The following is a 13,097-nucleotide window of genomic DNA, read 5'->3' as shown; positions in this document are numbered from 1 at the left end:
GTTCAAAAAAGAACCCTTCTGAAATTTCATTGCAATGCCGTGACCCGGATTCGAACCGGGGTTTCTGCGGCCACAACGCAGAGTACTAACCACTATACGATCACGGCTGGCTACTAGAGGTGGATTTGTAAAGCCTACATAGGCTGGGAAAGTGATGTGCACAAGCTGGCTAAACACTTTTCATATTGTTCTCGACAATGAATAAAGTGAAGAAACAGTCAAGCTTTACACATTCAAAAAGTGACCTTTTTCCGTGACATTGTAATATCTCAATTGCATCCTCCTCACATCATCTCTAATTCTCTAAACCGATTGGTGAGAAAACCTGAGTGCCCTCCACTCTGACCTTCTCCTCCAATGTGTACAATAAAATGCTTGAAAAGCTACTGCTGAGATTTGAACTCAGGATCTCCGGTTTACTAGACAGGCACTTTAACCAACTAAGCCACAGCATCCATGAGAGACATATATTTTTCAGATGTGAACACCCACACCTATTTCAATCAAACCAGTCTCATTAATTTAACCCACATCTCTGTCTAGCAAAATCACATCACAAAAGAGATGTCTTTTACTATTATTGGTCAATCGAGGACAGTACATTTTTCAATTGGGTCTCGAGATGAATAAACTCAAGAACCTCTGACATGGATTCTTAAACTATGATTTGGGACCCAAAGCAGTTATTAACATGTCATAGATGGGTTGTGAGATATGAGTAAACATTCAGAATCATACACTATTTCTTCATAATGTTGGTCGTTCGAGGACACTGCATTTTTCATTTGGCTCTTGAGCTGAAAAATGGTAAAAACCTCTGAAACAGCAGATTAATCAGTTCGTGTAAGTAATTAACCTGCGATATGCTGGGGAACTTTGTCAAAAGGCAGAGTTGCTGAGTTTCTAAGCTTTCAGAGTAAATCTTAACCTGTTCAAAAAAGAACCCTTCTGAAATTTCATTGCAATGCCGTGACCCGGATTCGAACCGGGGTTGCTGCGGCCACAACGCAGAGTACTAACCACTATACGATCACGGCTGGCTACTAGAGGTGGATTTGTAAAGCCTACATAGGCTGGGAAAGTGATGTGCACAAGCTGGCTAAACACTTTTCATATTGTTCTCGACAATGAATAAAGTGAAGAAACAGTCAAGCTTTACACATTCAAAAAGTGACCTTTTTCCGTGACATTGTAATATCTCAATTGCATCCTCCTCACATCATCTCTAATTCTCTAAACCGATTGGTGAGAAAACCTGAGTGCCCTCCACTCTGACCTTCTCCTCCAATGTGTACAATAAAATGCTTGAAAAGGTACTGCTGAGATTTGAACTCAGGATCTCCTGTTTACAAGACAGGCACTTTAACCAACTAAGCCACAGCACCCATGAGAGAGATATATTTTTCAGATGTGAACACCCACACCTATTTCAATCAAACCAGTCTCTTTAATTTAACCCACATCTCTGTCTAGCAAAATCACATCACAAAAGAGATGTCTTTTACTATTATTGGTCAATCGAGGACAGTACATTTTTCATTTGGGTCTCGAGATGAATAAACTCAAGAACCTCTGACATGGATTCTTAAACTATGATTTGGGACCCAAAGCAGTTATTAACATGTCATAGATGGGTCGCGAGATATGAGTAAACATTCAGAATCATACACTATTTCTTCATAATGTTGGTCGATCGAGGACACTGCATTTCTCATTTCGCTCTTGAGCTTAAAAATGGTAAAAACCTCTGAAACAGCAGATTAATCAGTTCGTGTAAGTAATTAACCTGCGATATGCTGGGGAACTTTGTCAAAAGGCAGAGTTGCTGAGTTTCTAAGCTTTCAGAGTAAATCTTAACCTGTTCAAAAAAGAACCCTTCTGAAATTTCATTGCAATGCCGTGACCCGGATTCGAACCGGGGTTGCTGCGGCCACAACGCAGAGTACTAACCACTATACGATCACAGCTGGCTACAAGAGATTGATTTGTAAAGCCTACATAGGCTGGGAAAGTGATATGCACAAGCTGGCTAAACACTTTTCATATTGTTCTCGATAATGAATAAAGTGAAGAAACAGTCGAGCTTTACACATTCAAAAAGTGCCCTTTTTCCGTGACATTGGAATATCTCAATTGCATCCTCCTCACATCATCTCTAATTCTCTAAACCGATTGGTGAGAAAACCTGAGTGCCCTCCACTCTGACCTTCTCCTCCAATGTGTACAACAAAATGCTTGAAAAGATACTTCTGAGATTTGAACTCAGGATCTCCTGTTTACAAGACAGGCACTTTAACCAACTAAGCCACAGCACCCATGAGAGAGATAAATTTTGCAGATGTGAACACCCACACCTATTTCAATCAAACCAGTCTCATTAATTTAACCCACATCTCTGTCTAGCAAAATCACATCACAAAAGAGATGTCTTTTACTATTATTGGTCAATCGAGGACAGTACATTTTTCATTTGGGTCTCGAGATGAATAAACTCAAGAACCTCTGACATGGATCCTTAAACTATGATTTGGGACCCAAATCAGTTATTAACATGTAATAGATGGGTCGCGAGATATGAGTAAACATTCAGAATCATACACTATTTCTTCATAATGTTGGTCGTTCGAGGACACTAGATTTCTCATTTGGCTCTTGAGCTGAAAAATGGTAAAAACCTCTGAAACAGCAGATTAATCAGTTCGTGTAAGTAATTAACCTGCGATATGCTGGGGAACTTTGTCAAAAGGCAGAGTTGCTGAGTTTCTAAGCTTTCAGAGTAAATCTTAACCTGTTCAAAAAAGAACCCTTCTGAAATTTCATTGCAATGCCGTGACCCGGATTCGAACCGGGGTTTCTGCAGGCCACAACGCAGAGTACTAACCACTATACGATCACGGCTGGCTACTAGAGGTGGATTTGTAAAGCCTACATAGGCTGGGAAAGTGATGTGCACAAGCTGGCTAAACACTTTTCATATTGTTCTCGACAATGAATAAAGTGAAGAAACAGTCAAGCTTTACACATTCAAAAAGTGACCTTTTTCCGTGACATTGTAATATCTCAATTGCATCCTCCTCACATCATCTCTAATTCTCTAAACCGATTGGTGAGAAAACCTGAGTGCCCTCCACTCTGACCTTCTCCTCCAATGTGTACAATAAAATGCTTGAAAAGCTACTGCTGAGATTTGAACTCAGGATCTCCGGTTTACTAGACAGGCACTTTAACCAACTAAGCCACAGCATCCATGAGAGACATATATTTTTCAGATGTGAACACCCACACCTATTTCAATCAAACCAGTCTCATTAATTTAACCCACATCTCTGTCTAGCAAAATCACATCACAAAAGAGATGTCTTTTACTATTATTGGTCAATCGAGGACAGTACATTTTTCAATTGGGTCTCGAGATGAATAAACTCAAGAACCTCTGACATGGATTCTTAAACTATGATTTGGGACCCAAAGCAGTTATTAACATGTCATAGATGGGTTGTGAGATATGAGTAAACATTCAGAATCATACACTATTTCTTCATAATGTTGGTCCTTCGAGGACACTGCATTTTTCATTTGGCTCTTGAGCTGAAAAATGGTAAAAACCTCTGAAACAGCAGATTAATCAGTTCGTGTAAGTAATTAACCTGCGATATGCTGGGGAACTTTGTCAAAAGGCAGAGTTGCTGAGTTTCTAAGCTTTCAGAGTAAATCTTAACCTGTTCAAAAAGAACCCTTCTGAAATTTCATTGCAATGCCGTGACCCGGATTCGAACCGGGGTTGCTGCGGCCACAACGCAGAGTACTAACCACTATACGATCACGGCTGGCTACTAGAGGTGGATTTGTAAAGCCTACATAGGCTGGGAAAGTGATGTGCACAAGCTGGCTAAACACTTTTCATATTGTTCTCGACAATGAATAAAGTGAAGAAACAGTCAAGCTTTACACATTCAAAAAGTGACCTTTTTCCGTGACATTGTAATATCTCAATTGCATCCTCCTCACATCATCTCTAATTCTCTAAACCGATTGGTGAGAAAACCTGAGTGCCCTCCACTCTGACCTTCTCCTCCAATGTGTACAATAAAATGCTTGAAAAGGTACTGCTGAGATTTGAACTCAGGATCTCCTGTTTACAAGACAGGCACTTTAACCAACTAAGCCACAGCACCCATGAGAGAGATATATTTTTCAGATGTGAACACCCACACCTATTTCAATCAAACCAGTCTCTTTAATTTAACCCACATCTCTGTCTAGCAAAATCACATCACAAAAGAGATGTCTTTTACTATTATTGGTCAATCGAGGACAGTACATTTTTCATTTGGGTCTCGAGATGAATAAACTCAAGAACCTCTGACATGGATTCTTAAACTATGATTTGGGACCCAAAGCAGTTATTAACATGTCATAGATGGGTCGCGAGATATGAGTAAACATTCAGAATCATACACTATTTCTTCATAATGTTGGTCGATCGAGGACACTGCATTTCTCATTTCGCTCTTGAGCTTAAAAATGGTAAAAACCTCTGAAACAGCAGATTAATCAGTTCGTGTAAGTAATTAACCTGCGATATGCTGGGGAACTTTGTCAAAAGGCAGAGTTGCTGAGTTTCTAAGCTTTCAGAGTAAATCTTAACCTGTTCAAAAAAGAACCCTTCTGAAATTTCATTGCAGTGCCGTGACCCGGATTCGAACCGGGGTTGCTGCGGCCACAACGCAGAGTACTAACCACTATACGATCACAGCTGGCTACAAGAGATTGATTTGTAAAGCCTACATAGGCTGGGAAAGTGATGTGCACAAGCTGGCTAAACACTTTTCATATTGTTCTCGATAATGAATAAAGTGAAGAAACAGTCGAGCTTTACACATTCAAAAAGTGCCCTTTTTCCGTGACATTGGAATATCTCAATTGCATCCTCCTCACATCATCTCTAATTCTCTAAACCGATTGGTGAGAAAACCTGAGTGCCCTCCACTCTGACCTTCTCCTCCAATGTGTACAACAAAATGCTTGAAAAGATACTTCTGAGATTTGAACTCAGGATCTCCTGTTTAATAGACAGGCCCTTTAACAAACTAAGCCACAGCACCCACAAGAGACATATATTTTGCAGATGTGAACACCCATACCTATTTCAATCAAACCAGTCTCATTAATTTAACCCACATCTCTGTCTAGCAAAATCACATCACAAAAGAGATGTCTTTTACTATTATTGGTCAATCGAGGACAGTACATTTTTCATTTGGGTCTCGAGATGAATAAACTCAAGAACCTCTGACATGGATTCTTAAACTATGATTTGGGACCCAAATCAGTTATTAACATGTCATAGATGGGTCGCGAGATATGAGTAAACATTCAGAATCATACACTATTTCTTCATAATGTTGGTCGTTCGAGGACACTAGATTTCTCATTTGGCTCTTGAGCTGAAAAATGGTAAAAACCTCTGAAACAGCAGATTAATTAGTTCGTGTAAGTAATTAACCTGCGATATGCTGGGGAACTTTGTCAAAAGGCAGAGTTGCTGAGTTTCTAAGCTTTCAGAGTAAATCTTAACCTGTTCAAAAAAGAACCCTTCTGAAATTTCATTGCAAAGCCTTGACCCGGATTCGAACCGGGGTTGCTGCGGCCACAACGCAGAGTACTAACCACTATACGATCACGGCTGGCTACTAGAGGTGGATTTGTAAAGCCTACATAGGCTGGGAAAGTGATGTGCACAAGCTGGCTAAACACTTTTCATATTGTTCTCGACAATGAATAAAGTGAAGAAACAGTCAAGCTTTACACATTCAAAAAGTGACCTTTTTCCGTGACATTGTAATATCTCAATTGCATCCTCCTCACATCATCTCTAATTCTCTAAACCGATTGGTGAGAAAACCTGAGTGCCCTCCACTCTGACCTTCTCCTCCAATGTGTACAATAAAATGCTTGAAAAGCTACTGCTGAGATTTGAACTCAGGATCTCCTGTTTACTAGACAGGCACTTTAACCAACTAAGCCACAGCATCCATGAGAGACATATATTTTTCAGATGTGAACACCCACACCTATTTCAATCAAACCAGTCTCATTAATTTAACCCACATCTCTGTCTAGCAAAATCACATCACAAAAGAGATGTCTTTTACTATTATTGGTCAATCGAGGACAGTACATTTTTCAATTGGGTCTCGAGATGAATAAACTCAAGAACCTCTGACATGGATTCTTAAACTATGATTTGGGACCCAAAGCAGTTATTAACATGTCATAGATGGGTTGTGAGATATGAGTAAACATTCAGAATCATACACTATTTCTTCATAATGTTGGTCGTTCGAGGACACTGCATTTTTCATTTGGCTCTTGAGCTGAAAAATGGTAAAAACCTCTGAAACAGCAGATTAATCAGTTCGTGTAAGTAATTAACCTGCGATATGCTGGGGAACTTTGTCAAAAGGCAGAGTTGCTGAGTTTCTAAGCTTTCAGAGTAAATCTTAACCTGTTCAAAAAAGAACCCTTCTGAAATTTCATTGCAATGCCGTGACCCGGATTCGAACCGGGGTTGCTGCGGCCACAACGCAGAGTACTAACCACTATACGATCACGGCTGGCTACTAGAGGTGGATTTGTAAAGCCTACATAGGCTGGGAAAGTGATGTGCACAAGCTGGCTAAACACTTTTCATATTGTTCTCGACAATGAATAAAGTGAAGAAACAGTCAAGCTTTACACATTCAAAAAGTGACCTTTTTCCGTGACATTGTAATATCTCAATTGCATCCTCCTCACATCATCTCTAATTCTCTAAACCGATTGGTGAGAAAACCTGAGTGCCCTCCACTCTGACCTTCTCCTCCAATGTGTACAATAAAATGCTTGAAAAGGTACTGCTGAGATTTGAACTCAGGATCTCCTGTTTACAAGACAGGCACTTTAACCAACTAAGCCACAGCACCCATGAGAGAGATATATTTTTCAGATGTGAACACCCACACCTATTTCAATCAAACCAGTCTCATTAATTTAACCCACATCTCTGTCTAGCAAAATCACATCACAAAAGAGATGTCTTTTACTATTATTGGTCAATCGAGGACAGTACATTTTTCATTTGGGTCTCGAGATGAATAAACTCAAGAACCTCTGACATGGATTCTTAAACTATGATTTGGGACCCAAAGCAGTTATTAACATGTCATAGATGGGTCGCGAGATATGAGTAAACATTCAGAATCATACACTATTTCTTCATAATGTTGGTCGATCGAGGACACTGCATTTCTCATTTCGCTCTTGAGCTTAAAAATGGTAAAAACCTCTGAAACAGCAGATTAATCAGTTCGTGTAAGTAATTAACCTGCGATATGCTGGGGAACTTTGTCAAAAGGCAGAGTTGCTGAGTTTCTAAGCTTTCAGAGTAAATCTTAACCTGTTCAAAAAGAACCCTTCTGAAATTTCATTGCAGTGCCGTGACCCGGATTCGAACCGGGGTTGCTGCGGCCACAACGCAGAGTACTAACCACTATACGATCACAGCTGGCTACAAGAGATTGATTTGTAAAGCCTACATAGGCTGGGAAAGTGATGTGCACAAGCTGGCTAAACACTTTTCATATTGTTCTCGATAATGAATAAAGTGAAGAAACAGTCGAGCTTTACACATTCAAAAAGTGCCCTTTTTCCGTGACATTGGAATATCTCAATTGCATCCTCCTCACATCATCTCTAATTCTCTAAACCGATTGGTGAGAAAACCTGAGTGCCCTCCACTCTGACCTTCTCCTCCAATGTGTACAACAAAATGCTTGAAAAGATACTTCTGAGATTTGAACTCAGGATCTCCTGTTTAATAGACAGGCCCTTTAACAAACTAAGCCACAGCACCCACAAGAGACATATATTTTGCAGATGTGAACACCCATACCTATTTCAATCAAACCAGTCTCATTAATTTAACCCACATCTCTGTCTAGCAAAATCACATCACAAAAGAGATGTCTTTTACTATTATTGGTCAATCGAGGACAGTACATTTTCATTTGGGTCTCGAGATGAATAAACTCAAGAACCTCTGACATGGATTCTTAAACTATGATTTGGGACCCAAATCAGTTATTAACATGTCATAGATGGGTCGCGAGATATGAGTAAACATTCAGAATCATACACTATTTCTTCATAATGTTGGTCGTTCGAGGACACTAGATTTCTCATTTGGCTCTTGAGCTGAAAAATGGTAAAAACCTCTGAAACAGCAGATTAATCAGTTCGTGTAAGTAATTAACCTGCGATATGCTGGGGAACTTTGTCAAAAGGCAGAGTTGCTGAGTTTCTAAGCTTTCAGAGTAAATCTTAACCTGTTCAAAAAAGAACCCTTCTGAAATTTCATTGCAATGCCTTGACCCGGATTCGAACCGGGGTTGCTGCGGCCACAACGCAGAGTACTAACCACTATACGATCACAGCTGGCTACATAGAGGTGGATTTGTAAAGCCTACATAGGCTGGGAAAGTGATGTGCACAAGCTGGCTAAACACTTTTCATATTGTTCTCGACAATGAATAAAGTGAAGAAACAGTCAAGCTTTACACATTCAAAAAGTGCCCTTTTTCCGTGACATTGTAATATCTCAATTGCATCCTCCTCACATCATCTCTAATTCTCTAAACCGATTGGTGAGAAAACCTGAGTGCCCTCCACTCTGACCTTCTCCTCCAATGTGTACAACAAATGCTTGAAAAGATACTTCTGAGATTTGAACTCAGGATCTCCTGTTTAATAGACAGGCCCTTTAACAAACTAAGCCACAGCACCCACAAGAGACATATATTTTGCAGATGTGAACACCCATACCTATTTCAATCAAACCAGTCTCATTAATTTAACCCACATCTCTGTCTAGCAAATCACATCACAAAAGAGATGTCTTTTACTATTATTGGTCAATCGAGGACAGTACATTTTTCATTTGGGTCTCGAGATGAATAAACTCAAGAACCTCTGACATGGATTCTTAAACTATGATTTGGGACCCAAATCAGTTATTAACATGTCATAGATGGGTCGCGAGATATGAGTAAACATTCAGAATCATACACTATTTCTTCATAATGTTGGTCGTTCGAGGACACTAGATTTCTCATATGGCTCTTGAGCTGAAAAATGGTAAAAACCTCTGAAACAGCAGATTAATCAGTTCGTGTAAGTAATTAACCTGCGAATATGCTGGGGAACTTTGTCAAAAGGCAGAGTTGCTGAGTTTCTAAGCTTTCAGAGTAAATCTTAACCTGTTCAAAAAAGAACCCTTCTGAAATTTCATTGCAATGCCTTGACCCGGATTCGACGGGTGCTGCGCCACAACGCAGAGTACTAACCACTATACGATCACGGCTGGCTACTAGAGGTGGATTTGTAAAGCCTACATAGGCTGGGAAAGTGATGTGCACAAGCTGGCTAAACACTTTTCATATTGTTCTCGACAATGAATAAAGTGAAGAAACAGTCAAGCTTTACACATTCAAAAAGTGACCTTTTTCCGTGACATTGTAATATCTCAATTGCATCCTCCTCACATCATCTCTAATTCTCTAAACGATTGGTGAGAAACCTGAGTGCCCTCCACTCTGACCTTCTCCTCCAATGTGTACAACTAAAATGCTTGAAAGGTACTTCTGAGATTTGAACTCAGGATCTCCTGTTTAATAGACAGGCCCTTTAACAAACTAAGCCACAGCACCCACAAGAGACATATATTTTGCAGATGTGAACACCCATACCTATTTCAATCAAACCAGTCTCATTAATTTAACCCACATCTCTGTCTAGCAAAATCACATCACAAAAGAGATGTCTTTTACTATTATTGGTCAATCGAGGACAGTACATTTTTCATTTGGGTCTCGAGATGAATAAACTCAAGAACCTCTGACATGGATTCTTAAACTATGATTTGGGACCCAAATCAGTTATTAACATGTCATAGATGGGTCGCGAGATATGAGTAAACATTCAGAATCATACACTATTTCTTCATAATGTTGGTCGTTCGAGGACACTAGATTTCTCATATGGCTCTTGAGCTGAAAAATGGTAAAAACCTCTGAAACAGCAGATTAATCAGTTCGTGTAAGTAATTAACCTGCGATATGCTGGGGAACTTTGTCAAAAGGCAGAGTTGCTGAGTTTCTAAGCTTTCAGAGTAAATCTTAACCTGTTCAAAAAGAACCCTTCTGAAATTTCATTGCAATGCCTTGACCCGGATTCGGAACCGGGGTTGCTGCGGCACAACGCAGAGTACTAACCACTATACGATCACGGCTGGCTACTAGAGGTGGATTTGTAAAGCCTACATAGGCTGGAAAGTGATGTGCACAAGCTGGCTAAACACTTTTCATATTGTTCTCGACAATGAATAAAGTGAAGAAACAGTCAAGCTTTACACATTCAAAAAGTGACCTTTTTTTCCGTGACATTGTAATATCTCAATTGCATCCTCCTCACATCATCTCTAATTCTCTAAACGATTGGTGAGAAAACCTGAGTGCCCTCACTCTGACCTTCTCCTCCAATGTGTACAACAAAATGCTTGAAAAGATACTTCTGAGATTTGAACTCAGGATCTCCTGTTTACTAGACAGGCCCTTTAACCAAACTAAGCCACAGCACCCACATAGAGACATATATTTTGCAGATGTGAAACACCCCATACCTATTTCAATCAAACCAGTCTCATTAATTTAACCCACATCTCTGTCTAGCAAAATCACATCACAAAAGAGATGTCTTTTACTATTATTGGTCAATCGAGGACAGTACATTTTTCATTTGGGTCTCGAGATGAATAAACTCAAGAACCTCTGACATGGATTCTTAAACTATGATTTGGGACCCAAAGCAGTTATTAACATGTCATAGATGGGTTGGAGATATGAGTAAACATTCAGAATCATACACTATTTCTTCATAATGTTGGTCGTCGAGGACACTGCATTTCTCATTTGGCTCTTGAGCTTAAAAATGGTAAAACACCTCTGAAACAGCAGATAAATCAGTTCGTGTAAGTAATTAACCCTGCGATATGCTGGGGAACTTTGTCAAAAGGCAGAGTTGTTGAGTTTCTAAGCTTTCAGAGTACATCTTAACCTGTTCAAAAAAGAACCCTTCTTAAATTTCATTGCAGTGCCGTGACCCGGATTCGAACCGGGGTTGCTGCGGCCACAACGCAGAGTACTAACCACTATACAATCAAGCTGGCTACAAGAGGTGGATTTGTAAAGCCTACATAGGCTGGGAAAGTGATGTGCACAAGCTGGCTAAACACTTTTCATATTGTTCTCGATAATGAATAAAGTGGAAGAAACAGTCGAGCTTTACACATTCAAAAAGTGACCTTTTTCCGTGACATTGGAATATCTCACTTGCATCCTCCTCACATCATCTCTAATTCTCTAAACCGATGGTGAGAAAACCTGAGTGCCCTCCACTCTGACCTTCTCCTCCAATGTGTGCAATAAAATGCTTGAAAAGGTACTGCTGAGATTTGAACTCAGGATCTCCGGTTTACTAGACAGGCACTTTAAACCAACTAAGCAACAGCATCCATGAGAGACATATATTTTTCAGATGTGAACACCCACACCTATTTCAATCAAACCAGTCTCATTATTTAAACCACATCTCTGTCTAGCAAAATCACATACACAAAGAGATGTCTTTTACTATATTGGTCAATCGAGGACAGTACATTTTTCATTTGGGTCTCGAGATGAATAATCTCAAGAAACCTCTGACATGGATTCTTAAACTATGATTTGGGACCCAAAGCAGTTATTAACATGTCATAGATGGGTCGCGAGATCTGAGTAAACATTCAGAATCATTACACTATTTCTTCATAATGTGGTCGTATCGAGGACACTGCATTTCTCATTTGGCTCTTGAGCCTAAAAATGGTTAAAACCTCTGAAACAGCAGATTAATCAGTTCGTGTAAGTAATTAACCTGCGATATGCTGGGGAACTTTGTCAAAAGGCAGAGTTGCTGAGTTTCTAAGCTTTCAGAGTAAATCTTAACCTGTTCAAAAAAGAACCCTTCTGAAATTTCATTGCAGTGCCGTGACCCGGATTCGAACCGGGGTTGCTGCGGCCACAACGCAGAGTACTAACCACTATACGATCACGGCTGGCTACAAGAGGTGGATTTGTAAAGCCTACATAGGCTGGGAAAGTGATGTGCACAAGCTGGCTAAACACTTTTCATATTGTTCTCGATAATGAATAAAGTGAAGAAGAAACAGTCGAGCTTTACACATTCAAAAAGTGCCTTTTTCCGTGACATTGGAATATCTCAATTGCATCCTCCTCACATCATCTCTAATTCTCTAAACCGATTGGTGAGAAAACCTGAGTGCCCTCCACTCTGACCTTCTCCTCCAATGTGTACAATAAAATGCTTGAAAAGGTACTGCTGAGATTTGAACTCAGGATCTCCTGTTTACTAGACAGGCACTTTAACCAACTAAGCCACAGCACCCATGAGAACATATATTTTGCAGATGTGAACACCCACACCTATTTCAATCAAACCAGTCTCATTAATTTAACCCACATCTCTGTCTAGCAAAATCACATCACAAAAGAGATGTCTTTTACTAATATTGGTCAATCGAGGACAGTACATTTTTCATTTGGTCTCGAGATGAATAAACTCAAGAACCTCTGACATGGATTCTTAAACTATGATTTGGGACCCAAAGCAGTTATTAACATGTCATAGATGGGTCGCGAGATATGAGTAAACATTCAGAATATACACTATTTCTTCATAATGTTGGTCGTCGACGGGACACTGCATTTCTCATTTGGCTCTCGAGCTTAAAAATGGTAAAAACCTCTGAAACAGCAGATGAATCAGTTCGTGTAAGTAATTAACCTGCGATATGCTGGGGAACTTTGTCAAAAGGCAGAGTTGCTGAGTTCTAAGCTTTCAGAGTAAATCTTAACCTGTTCAAAAAAGAACCCTTCTGAAATTTCATTGCAGTGCCGTGCCCGGATTCGAACACGGGGTTGCTGCCGGCCACAACGCAGAGT

The 13,097-nt window shown here is 39.9% G+C and overlaps 18 non-coding genes across 18 annotated transcripts; all 18 read right to left on the bottom strand.

The window, feature by feature from the left end:
• Window positions 1-35: 35 nt before the first annotated feature.
• trnah-gug (transfer RNA histidin (anticodon GUG)) lies at window positions 36-107 on the bottom strand. The gene has a single exon. It is a non-coding gene; the product is annotated as a tRNA-His (tRNA).
• Window positions 108-965: 858 nt separating this feature from the next.
• On the bottom strand, window positions 966-1,037 carry trnah-gug (transfer RNA histidin (anticodon GUG)). Its single transcript has one exon. It is a non-coding gene; the product is annotated as a tRNA-His (tRNA).
• Window positions 1,038-1,311: 274 nt separating this feature from the next.
• Window positions 1,312-1,385, bottom strand: trnat-ugu (transfer RNA threonine (anticodon UGU)). The gene has a single exon. It is a non-coding gene; the product is annotated as a tRNA-Thr (tRNA).
• A 510-nt stretch (window positions 1,386-1,895) lies between these two features.
• On the bottom strand, window positions 1,896-1,967 carry trnah-gug (transfer RNA histidin (anticodon GUG)). The gene has a single exon. It is a non-coding gene; the product is annotated as a tRNA-His (tRNA).
• Window positions 1,968-2,241: 274 nt separating this feature from the next.
• trnat-ugu (transfer RNA threonine (anticodon UGU)) lies at window positions 2,242-2,315 on the bottom strand. Its single transcript has one exon. It is a non-coding gene; the product is annotated as a tRNA-Thr (tRNA).
• Window positions 2,316-2,825: 510 nt separating this feature from the next.
• On the bottom strand, window positions 2,826-2,898 carry trnah-gug (transfer RNA histidin (anticodon GUG)). The gene has a single exon. It is a non-coding gene; the product is annotated as a tRNA-His (tRNA).
• Window positions 2,899-3,755: 857 nt separating this feature from the next.
• On the bottom strand, window positions 3,756-3,827 carry trnah-gug (transfer RNA histidin (anticodon GUG)). Its single transcript has one exon. It is a non-coding gene; the product is annotated as a tRNA-His (tRNA).
• Window positions 3,828-4,101: 274 nt separating this feature from the next.
• On the bottom strand, window positions 4,102-4,175 carry trnat-ugu (transfer RNA threonine (anticodon UGU)). Its single transcript has one exon. It is a non-coding gene; the product is annotated as a tRNA-Thr (tRNA).
• Window positions 4,176-4,685: 510 nt separating this feature from the next.
• On the bottom strand, window positions 4,686-4,757 carry trnah-gug (transfer RNA histidin (anticodon GUG)). Its single transcript has one exon. It is a non-coding gene; the product is annotated as a tRNA-His (tRNA).
• Window positions 4,758-5,615: 858 nt separating this feature from the next.
• Window positions 5,616-5,687, bottom strand: trnah-gug (transfer RNA histidin (anticodon GUG)). The gene has a single exon. It is a non-coding gene; the product is annotated as a tRNA-His (tRNA).
• A 274-nt stretch (window positions 5,688-5,961) lies between these two features.
• On the bottom strand, window positions 5,962-6,035 carry trnat-agu (transfer RNA threonine (anticodon AGU)). The gene has a single exon. It is a non-coding gene; the product is annotated as a tRNA-Thr (tRNA).
• A 510-nt stretch (window positions 6,036-6,545) lies between these two features.
• trnah-gug (transfer RNA histidin (anticodon GUG)) lies at window positions 6,546-6,617 on the bottom strand. The gene has a single exon. It is a non-coding gene; the product is annotated as a tRNA-His (tRNA).
• A 274-nt stretch (window positions 6,618-6,891) lies between these two features.
• trnat-ugu (transfer RNA threonine (anticodon UGU)) lies at window positions 6,892-6,965 on the bottom strand. Its single transcript has one exon. It is a non-coding gene; the product is annotated as a tRNA-Thr (tRNA).
• A 509-nt stretch (window positions 6,966-7,474) lies between these two features.
• Window positions 7,475-7,546, bottom strand: trnah-gug (transfer RNA histidin (anticodon GUG)). The gene has a single exon. It is a non-coding gene; the product is annotated as a tRNA-His (tRNA).
• Window positions 7,547-8,403: 857 nt separating this feature from the next.
• Window positions 8,404-8,475, bottom strand: trnah-gug (transfer RNA histidin (anticodon GUG)). The gene has a single exon. It is a non-coding gene; the product is annotated as a tRNA-His (tRNA).
• Window positions 8,476-9,672: 1,197 nt separating this feature from the next.
• On the bottom strand, window positions 9,673-9,746 carry trnan-auu (transfer RNA asparagine (anticodon AUU)). The gene has a single exon. It is a non-coding gene; the product is annotated as a tRNA-Asn (tRNA).
• Window positions 9,747-12,118: 2,372 nt separating this feature from the next.
• On the bottom strand, window positions 12,119-12,190 carry trnah-gug (transfer RNA histidin (anticodon GUG)). Its single transcript has one exon. It is a non-coding gene; the product is annotated as a tRNA-His (tRNA).
• A 276-nt stretch (window positions 12,191-12,466) lies between these two features.
• trnat-agu (transfer RNA threonine (anticodon AGU)) lies at window positions 12,467-12,540 on the bottom strand. The gene has a single exon. It is a non-coding gene; the product is annotated as a tRNA-Thr (tRNA).
• Between the last annotated feature and the right edge of the window lie 557 nt (window positions 12,541-13,097).

The sequence above is a fragment of the Oncorhynchus kisutch genome, linkage group LG24, assembly GCF_002021735.2.
Source record: "Oncorhynchus kisutch isolate 150728-3 linkage group LG24, Okis_V2, whole genome shotgun sequence".
Classification (NCBI taxonomy): domain Eukaryota; kingdom Metazoa; phylum Chordata; class Actinopteri; order Salmoniformes; family Salmonidae; genus Oncorhynchus; species Oncorhynchus kisutch.
Note: the sequence above shows the minus strand (reverse complement) of the source record. Positions and strands in the feature narration are given on the sequence as shown.